This window comes from Balaenoptera physalus (assembly GCF_965194825.1).
Source record: "Balaenoptera physalus genome assembly, chromosome: 10".
Classification (NCBI taxonomy): Eukaryota; Metazoa; Chordata; class Mammalia; order Artiodactyla; family Balaenopteridae; genus Balaenoptera; species Balaenoptera physalus.
In genome coordinates this window covers 84,102,529-84,112,159 of record NC_138889.1, presented here as the reverse complement: position 1 = coordinate 84,112,159, position 9,631 = coordinate 84,102,529, and the positions used below count along the sequence as shown (strand labels likewise).

Genomic DNA, 9,631 nt, shown 5'->3' with positions numbered 1-9,631 from the left:
AATGTCCATCAAAAGAGTCCCTAAAATGTTTCATCCATCAAGCCAAAAGTTATGAGACATGCAAAAACAAAAACAAAAACAAAACCCACAGAATCAAATAATTGAAAGTAAAAAAAAAAAGAGAGAGAAAATAGGCAATAGAAATAGACCTAGAGATGATTCAGATATTAGAGTTATTCAACAAGGACCTTTAAGTAACTATGATCAATATGCTTAAGAAAGTTACAAAAAAATTGGACAAAGTAGAAGAAGAGAGAGAATTTTAAAAGAGAATTATAATTTATAAACACTGGCCAAATGAACATTCTAAAACTGAAAAATAGAAAATAAGAAATTAAAGATCATAAGAAGTAACAAGCTCAGAATTAATGTGTTAAATCTACAAATAACTATTGAGTAACTACTGGCAGACACTCTTCTAAGAGAAAGGGGTAAAATAGTGCACGAAACAAAATCTCCTTCCCTCTTGGATCTTATGATCTAATGAGGGAAACAGAATATGAACAATATAAGTAAATAAATCTTTTTTAGAAGATGACAACTGAAGGTGATATTACAAGGGAAGGAGACACTAAAAAGTTAACACTTGAATGAAGGAGGTAAAAGTAAAACACATATAAAATCTGAAGAAGGGCCTTCCTGGCAGAAGGGATAAAAAATGTAAAGGTCCCAAGAAGGTGGTGATTTGTCTGCTAAAGGAAAAATAAGGAGTTTAATGTGGTTGTAATAGTAGGAGATGAGATTATTAACCACTGCAGGGACTTTGGATTTTACCCTGAGTGAGATGAGAAGGTATTACAGAGCTTTTAGTGTAAGTGTGACATGATTCAACATCTTGCATTAGACTGTAGGAGTTAAGAACAAAAGTAGGTAGAAAACTTTGGAGTCTATTATAATAATTCAAATAAGAGATGATGGTGATTGAACCAAGATGGCAGTGGTGAAGAAAGTGAGAAATATTTATATTATATTTATATTCTGGATATATTTTTTAATCAATGGCCAACAGGGGATATAAAAGATAGAGGGGACTTATATGTGACTCGAATTTTTTGCCTGATCAACTGAAGGAAAGGAGTTGCCGCTAGTAAATGGAAAAAACTGAGCATAGAAGGTTTAGGGATAGAGTTTTGGAAATGTTGAGTCGGAGATAACTGTTAGACATCTAAGTAGAGATGTCAAGAGCCAAGTAAATATTTGGGTACATGAAACAGGAATTTGGGGAAAAGATCCAGACAGGATCCAAATCCAGGAATTTGGGAGTTATTGACATATAAACTGTATTTAAAATAATGAGGCTGGTTGACATTTCCAAGGTGCAATAAGTAGAGACATGTAAAAGATTTAAAATTATTGTTCTCTGAAAAAGAAGAATAAAACAAGGATAGAACATTTGTTTATGGAAAATACAATGGTTTGCTGTTAGGAGTCTCTTTTTAGATACCTTCTCTCATTTCATCTGATAGTACAAGATCATTTAGATAGAATTTTAACACTGAATGATCTTTTAAAAGTGAGAGTCATCTTCAGAGGATGCTAGTGAATCAAATTATTTGACAACTGGTAAGTAAAGAGGGAAGTAAAAATCAGGCATCTATTCTGCTTTTCCTATCAAACTTTACCATGCAGTAACCAAATGATAAGTAAGAGGAAAGTTTTCCTTAATAAAAGTATTCCAACTAATAATACAGAAGAAAAACTGAATTAGAATAGCATCATTTGACATCCCCTAATTATTAATGGATCTAGGCATTGAGAATCAATTACAGCTAAATTATAAAAAGAGAAAGAAAATGACAACATGGGCCTCCTGATCCAAATAGCCCCATGAAAAAATAAAATAAATCTAACCTAAATCTTCTCAATCCACAAGGTCCAACTACCAATTCACAGGAAATTCAAAAGTCTGAGGGATGAGCTAAGTTGATTGTTTAGAGGGGAGGAAGGAAGAATTGGGTTCTTCTGAAATGACATGAGCAATTTTGATAAAGAAGGTAGCATTTGAGTTAGACTCTGAATAGTAATTATAATTTCAAAAAGAGAAGGGATTTAAAGGGGTTTTTCATGTTGCAGGAATGATCTGAGCAAAGACAGGGAAAGTGTGATATATTTGTGACAAGGCCAATTGTCTGGGTGGCTGAGGAAGAATCTTAGCAGAATAGTGAAACCTTGCTTGAAAGTGAAGATGGGAGTGCGTATGTTTATGTGTTTCCCTTAACTGTACTTTCTAAATTTTCTAAAATGAACAAAGGATTGTTATGTAATTATACTTCTATACTTACATAAATTCAAGTTTTAAAAAATGTAATAGAGCTTTCAGTCAACTAATGGAAGACTTCTAATGCCATGATCAAGTTATTTTACTTTTCCCCTCACCAATCCTGGTTGTGCAACTAAAGATATACTTGGCTGTAACTCTGTTCCATTAAATGTTGATGCTAAGGGTGTCACCAGTCATAAATTTTAGAAAAAATCAAGTAGCTTTTTCAGGAATCTAAAAATCATTACCATTACTGAAATGTTCAATTTGAAGCCCAGTTTGAGAAATACAAAATTTCTACTTTATCTTCAGGGAGGTCTTCCAAGCATACTTAATGTGGATGCCAATAAATTTTAAAATACATTGTGAATATAAACAGAGTAAATACAGTTTGTATAGGCTCCAATTAAGACAGATATTAAAGCTATAGCTTGATTTCCAAATTGTTCTTCGTCCTGCAGATTGGGGACAATTTAAAACCTGATGATTGATAGAACATGGCAAGCTAGTCAAATGGAATGAGCAGAGACAGATGTGGGAGCGAGGATGAAAATGGAAGGAGTGATCATCTAAGAAGAGGGATAATTTAAAAGACTTGAGAATTGTAAGCACTTAAGAAAAACCCAGGGCTCTCAGTCTCTGGTTGCTGGCAGAGGCAGCCAAAGCAGGTCTGCTTAGTCTGTTACCCAAATTGGCTAAGAGCAGACACACTTCAAGGGGTATGAACAATTTTTAACTGAAAAATGGAACTAAGATGTGTTCAAAGAAATGGGGTCCGACCCAAGAATAGTGTTTAAAATCAAGAAATCTGGGACTTCCCCAGCAGTCCAGTGGTTAAGACTCCACTCTTCCACTGCAAGGGGTGAGGGTTTGATTCCTGTTCAGGGAACTAAGATCCTGCACGCAGCACAGTGTGGCCAAAAAAAAAACCTCGGTTCAAGGAGATGTCAACTAGATGGAGAAACAGGATAGGGATCTCAAAAGGAGACAAAAGAGATCATCCAACCTTTGAAGCCAGCAAGGATGCCAAGAACTTATTCTTACTGGGTTTTTCTGTAAGGAAAGCAGTTCTGCTGATATAAAGAGGCAATGCCAGAATAAACCCTAACATTTTACCTTAATATGTTCTATCTTGGGAAAATCCACCCCAATTTTGTGCTTTTTCAACCTTTCTTATCGTTATCAATCAACACAAACTTGATGCCAAATAACTAATATGTATCTATATTTCTCCACACATATGTTATTTGTATAATATGAAATTATTCATGGACATTTGCAGTGCATTTCCTGTTGAGGGCACCATACATTCATTCATCCAACAAATATTAATTGGGTACATACTCTTTGTAAGCTCTCGTAACTGCTGGGTGTAGAGAGGTGAGTAAAACTAACTTAACCTCTGCTCATTATGGAACACATTCCAACTGAGAGGTGTGAGCATTAAATAAATAAGATGGTAACAAATTCAAGGTAGAGATTTGGAACAATGGGGTATGACAGTTAGTGACTGAGTGGCTACTTTAGGTTGGGGTGGTCAGGAAGATTTTTGAAGAGGTGGCATTCAAGCTGCATCCTGAATTGTAAGAAACAGCCCTAAATGAGTGGGTTTCAGTGTCTAGATGAAAGACAAGGAATAAAAAAAAAAAAAAAAAATTAGGTTTTGTGATCGGATACCTTGGAAAATGTTTGGGAAAACCACAGGTGTTTGAGTCAAATCTCATATGTACATTGAGCCCCTCTTTTCAGAAGCGTTTCTAAAAGAAAGATGCCCAGAGAGAGATTTTTTTTAAAGTTTGGAATCTTCTCTAAGGGAGAAGTATCAAGAATGACTACTAACTTGAAATGAAAATGTAGATTCTGCAGAGCAAAAGAGATGAAGCCATCATGTTTTTATTGTACAAGCTGAGTTTCACAGGTGAATTTGATACTTGGTAACATGCCCCGCATGCCCGAATGAAATAAATGAGAAATGCAGGAGATGAAGGTACAAATCCAATTTCCCTTTTGCAACAAGACAGAGTCAGTAAGTCTTTGCTGCTTTCTTCATTTGAAAACTCATCCATATTTTATCTTCCTTCATAAACAATGTTTAGATAAGCCCAGTGAATAATGGGGTTGAAAGGAAATTTTAAAGGTCATCTTGTGTATACCCCTGGCTTCAGGCAAGATTGCATTTATGCCCACCCAAGAAGCTGTCGTCTTTTCTGTCAGGTTTTGTTTTGGATAATGTTTATTTTTTCCAGGGGGGAGTTGGGTAGGGAGGACAGTAATGAAGAGCATGTTTGCCTTAAAAGTACAAGCAGAGCTATTTTTAATGTAGGAGCCCTCCTCTCCCTGTTATGCCAGGGGCAGAGTATTCTCCAAATGCCTTATACACTTACTTTCAGCTCTAAATGTATTTGTGCAAATCTCATGAATCATCAAGGCTTTTGAAAATATTTATAGGGAAAGAAACTCTACCCTTTTCATTAGAGTGAGTAAAACTCACATTTGTATCTTGCTATTGTTTAAGGAGAACAATGGATGGGTGGATGAAAGAGAATGTCAGCTGGATCAACAAACAGCTGTTCCAACAGAAGTCCTGCTACCCTATACAGCAGAGCAGTACTAATTGCTGCCTTCCCTGGAGTCTCTAAAGATGCTCGATCGGCATTTAGTACCCTGTTTAACTAAAATCAAAAGTTAGGGCTGAAATGAGACTTTCGTCATTATGACTACTTCACCTCCAGAGAGAAAGCTGTAGGCCTTTAAAACTTTCTTTATCTGACCTCCCAAAAAGACTCCACCACTTTCCAAGGCAATATATTCTAGTGTCCTCTTCAAATGACCTAACTGAAACTTATAACCGGGTGGTCTCATGTCCAGGCTTTGATGGAAGCAGGGACTCTCATATTATGTATAAATATATACTCCTTATAATATTCATAGGCCCTTGCAATATTATTTTCTCTAGGTCACAGAAATCAAATTTCTTCTGAAGGCAGTGTGGTACTGGGTAAAGGTTATAGGAATTGGACTCAGTTCTGGATGAGAGTCTTGGCTCTTCCATTGACTAATTGGATGGCAACTTATTTGAGACCCAGTTTACTCAACTTTCTCACAGGGTTGCTGTGAGGATCAAATGTGACAATGCATAAATCATTTATAACAACATGCCTAATCCATATTAGATGTCAATTTTTATCACTGCCTACCCACCTTTTTCCTTTATCAATGGATGTTTTTCAAGTTTTTATATGTTGTTTAAGTCATAGAGTATAGATAGAGGTTCAGTCATCTAAGAACCATAAATAATCCAGATAACTTTATACTTCATTACCAATTCACATGTGTTTTACTTAATTAACAATAGAGCATGGGGATTTCCCTGGAGATCCAGTGGTTTAGACACCGTGCTTGCATTGCAGGGAGCGCGGGTTCGATCCCTGGTTGGGGAACTAAGATCCCGCATGCGTGGCACAGCCAAAACATAGGAAAAAAAAAATCAGTTAAAAAAAATGAAAAAAAACCCCAATAAAGTATGAATATTATGAATTCATATTTTGCTTTTGATCCAAAACGATCTACAAATTCTTTTCTGGGATCTTCTTAAAGCTTGTCCTGTGTAATATACATTCAGAGATTATTTTTCTTTTCTTTACATAGTAATTATAAACAGTATTGAATCACATCTTCACATTTCTCAAATTCCTAAGACATTTTAAATATAAATCCTTTTCTTTTGGAGTCAGGCAAAATATTATTGGCTATAACAGTATTGCTGGTCACCATTCTGTCATCTAGATTATAAATAAAAATAGTAAATAGGGCCATTGTAAGTACCAATTTGGGTAGAACACAATATATTTTGTGGATGCAATGACTAAAAAGGTGCTTTCAGACCAAGTTTTCTTCTACTTATGAGTCATGCCACAATTTTTTTCTTTGACTTGCCTATAATGTGCCAGGCACTGTGGCAATAAACTTGAATGACATATTCTTGTAGACTTCAACTTAGAGAGGAAGAAAAAATTGCAAGTTTGTAAGTTACAACACCACTTGACAGATCTTAAAGCAGATGTACAAGCAAAGTGTCAAGAAGCAGTTGAGATGGGATACTTGAGGTAGTCTAGGTGCAGCATGGTATAACAGATTTACCAGTCACAAGATTCTAGGCACAACTGTGTGGTTCTCAGTCTCCTCATTTGTAAAGTGGAGATTTTTTTTTATCAGGGGAATTATAACACTGTGTTGTCAGGGTCTGTTATGGAGTCCTTTTCTTTCCAGAGATCCCAGATCCCTGAAAAGAGAAAGAAATTTCAGACAGCTATCACCCCAAGTGTTCTGATTCAAGATCATCTGAGTCTCTAGTTTCTGACCTTAGGGTAAAGTGCAAATTCTCCACCAATATTTAACAGCTCTCCACTACACTCTTCCATGTTTCTCTCCTGCCTCAAGATTCACTACCTTCCCCAGACGAAGAAGGAGGCAAAAGCACTCTAATCAGAGGAAAAACATATGCAAATAAAATCTCAGAGACATGAAAAATTGTGACATATTAAGGAGCATTTGGAACTTTAAGGTAGCTGAAGAAGATGGGAGCCATGTAAAGAGCAGCAAGAGGTGGTACAGACAGGTAGGTTGAGGTGAGATATAATATCAAGATAAAGAAGAAGACAATTTTCTAGGCAACAGAAAACTAAAAGAGAGAATTGGTTCCTCAGTTCTTGTTTTCTTTTGTTTTGGATAGAAGCAAGTTCTCATAAGATTTTTTTTTTTTTTTTGAAGATCATTCTGATAGTGGTGGGGAAGGTGAACTGGAAGGGTTAAGAGGTAGAGGCTGAGAGGTCAGACAGTCAACTAGGGAAGAGCTCCAGATGAGGCATGATAAAGGTCTAATGAAATTCTATGCTAAATTAATCTCCTTATCACAGGGCCAAATAATGAAGTATTTTGGTAAATGTCTGCAACCACCAAATTAACATTATAATCTGTCATAAGAACATGTCTTAGAAACACAGGTCTGGGACGGTCCTTCAACTTGCCATGTCATCTTTCAATCCTGTCTACTTTGGGAAGTCAGTTTTCAGAACCCAATTCTTGGGTTAAATGTGACTGCCTAAATTTACTGTCCAAATTTCCAAAGATGATACATAATCTGATTAAAGTTTTTAATAATCCCTTTAACTATTACATTATCTATAACTATTACATTATCCTGGAGAGCCCTACTCCATCCATCTCTTGACAATGAGACTGAATCCAATGATACTATAGTCTCAGCTCAGTTTTAAGTGCCCTGTGCTTTGCTAGCAAATTGCCTACTCAGAAACCAACACCAGTTTTAACCCTATTACAGTCTATTGTGGAGGCTCTGTTATCTTCACTTGCTTTATAGCAGATGACTATTATACACCACGGGACTCCAGAACCTGGGACTCCTTTCAGATAAAGAAATATAACCTAAGGTGTCTGCCATATTCAAGGCTCTGTCAGTTGCTGATAAAGCTACGAGGATATACAGATCATCACAGCCATTTCATTCCTCCTGAAGTAGTAGTCAAACATTATCTAACAATAGGCTACTGGGATTAGACTGTAGATGGCTTGCTGCGTTGGTCCATCTTCGCCCTGGCCCAGTAAGTACCCCTTTTGGCAGTTTCATACCAGTGGTGTCAAAACATCGCGTGAGTCTATTAAGATTTACCAAGATATTTACTCTTTGCTATCTATTTAAATGAAAGCCTTCTTTTTTAACCTTTCCCTCTATTTATCTGACATTCTCTCCCAATAAAACACCTATGCACTCCTCAGGAACAAATGTCGATTTAACATTTTTCACTACATTTTTCACTACTAACCTTCATGACAGCTATAGATGTCTGACAGCATGTAACTTAAATATTTCAGTGGTGCTTAGCATATTTTCTCAAGGAGCAATTGGTGGAAGTAAAAAGGAAACAATATACTTTTCAGTAAGCAGTCTATACCTAACTGCCTACATCTCTCCCTCTCTTGTCCCCTTCCTCTTCTGGGAGGTTGCCACGGTGCCAGACTACGTGCATTGTGAGTGCTGCTGTTTACAGTTTAAAATGAAGCATATACCTATTACAGAAAATCTGGGAGAGAATACAGAAATGTAGGAAGATTGAGAGAAAAATTGATCTCTAATAAATCAATAATCATTACTTTGGAACCGTTCCATACAGTATTTTCCCTATGAATAAAATTTTGGAATTTTAGTGTATTTTAATTTGTTTTAAGTGTGTTTGTATTGGTAGGATCCATATTAACTTGTTATACTCAGGAATATTTTGGTTGCTAGTGACAAAAATCCAAACTGAATAAGCTTAAGAGAAAAAAAATGTTAGAAGGAAAAGGCTCATTCATGTAACTTAGAAGAACAGGGGTTGATCAGGTATTTTTCTCAATTACTACAAATAGGAAATATTCACATAATGTGGCAAGAAGAGGGAGAGTACTTCGACATCCTCCCACTTAGAATCCCAGAGGAATGAGCTTTCTTGGCTCCCAGGGAAGGACGCTGGTGGACCTGGATCAGTCGCTGTGTTGGGGTAGACCCCTCTCCCCCTTAAAACTATAAGAAGTTGGGGAAGAGCAATTTCCCAAAGAAAGGGAAGCTCCTGTTTCTAAGAGCACAGCCAGGAGGAACAGTGGATAGTCACAATCAAGAGATGAGTGTTTTCTAATGTCAGGAACCATGAATTTTCCACAAAGTAAGAATATTCCTTATCCCAGGAAGAAGGAGAGTAGCAGGACTTTATGAGGTGCATTTCAATGTATACCTTCTGTCCTTCATAAAAGATTTTTAGTTTTATTTCTTTTTTCTTGTTACTTCAGCTGTGAATCTCTGTATTGGTGAGCCAATGCTATAGATAAAGATGTTGCATTCCCTCAAGTGTGTTGGGGTAGAAAAAAGATTAAGGATCAATTGTTCATCCACAAGTAATGAATCAAAATTTAAATATCAATTGATCTATTGCTGGAGATTTAGGTTGTCTCCATTCTTTTACCATTTTAAATAATGCTACTTAGAACATAAAGAGCTTTCTAGATTTAGAATTATATAAGACCAATTTTTAGCAGTAGAATGACCAGTTCAAAGGGTATATATAGTTCACTTTAAGGCCCTCAATCCATTAAGTATTACTGAAACAGTATTTCAGTGATGCAGCCTCCTAATGCTGGCTGGACCAGCTGGTTTATTTTCGTATTAATTGTCCAGTGGTCTGCACGTATCAGCTCATGTATTTACAGGTGTTAGCACTAAGCGCAGTGCCTTGCATATGAAATGCATTCAACAAATGTTTCTCAATGATGAACAAGAAGATGCTGGTGTTGAGAGTCCAGGGATTTTCCTAATTAATC

The 9,631-nt window shown here is 36.4% G+C and overlaps 1 pseudogene across 1 annotated transcript in view; it reads right to left on the bottom strand.

The window, feature by feature from the left end:
* Positions 1 to 9,631, bottom strand: part of LOC309667846 (hypoxia-inducible factor 1-alpha inhibitor pseudogene) — a 61,001-nt pseudogene that overhangs the window by 13,790 nt on the left and 37,580 nt on the right. The window lies entirely within an intron of this gene.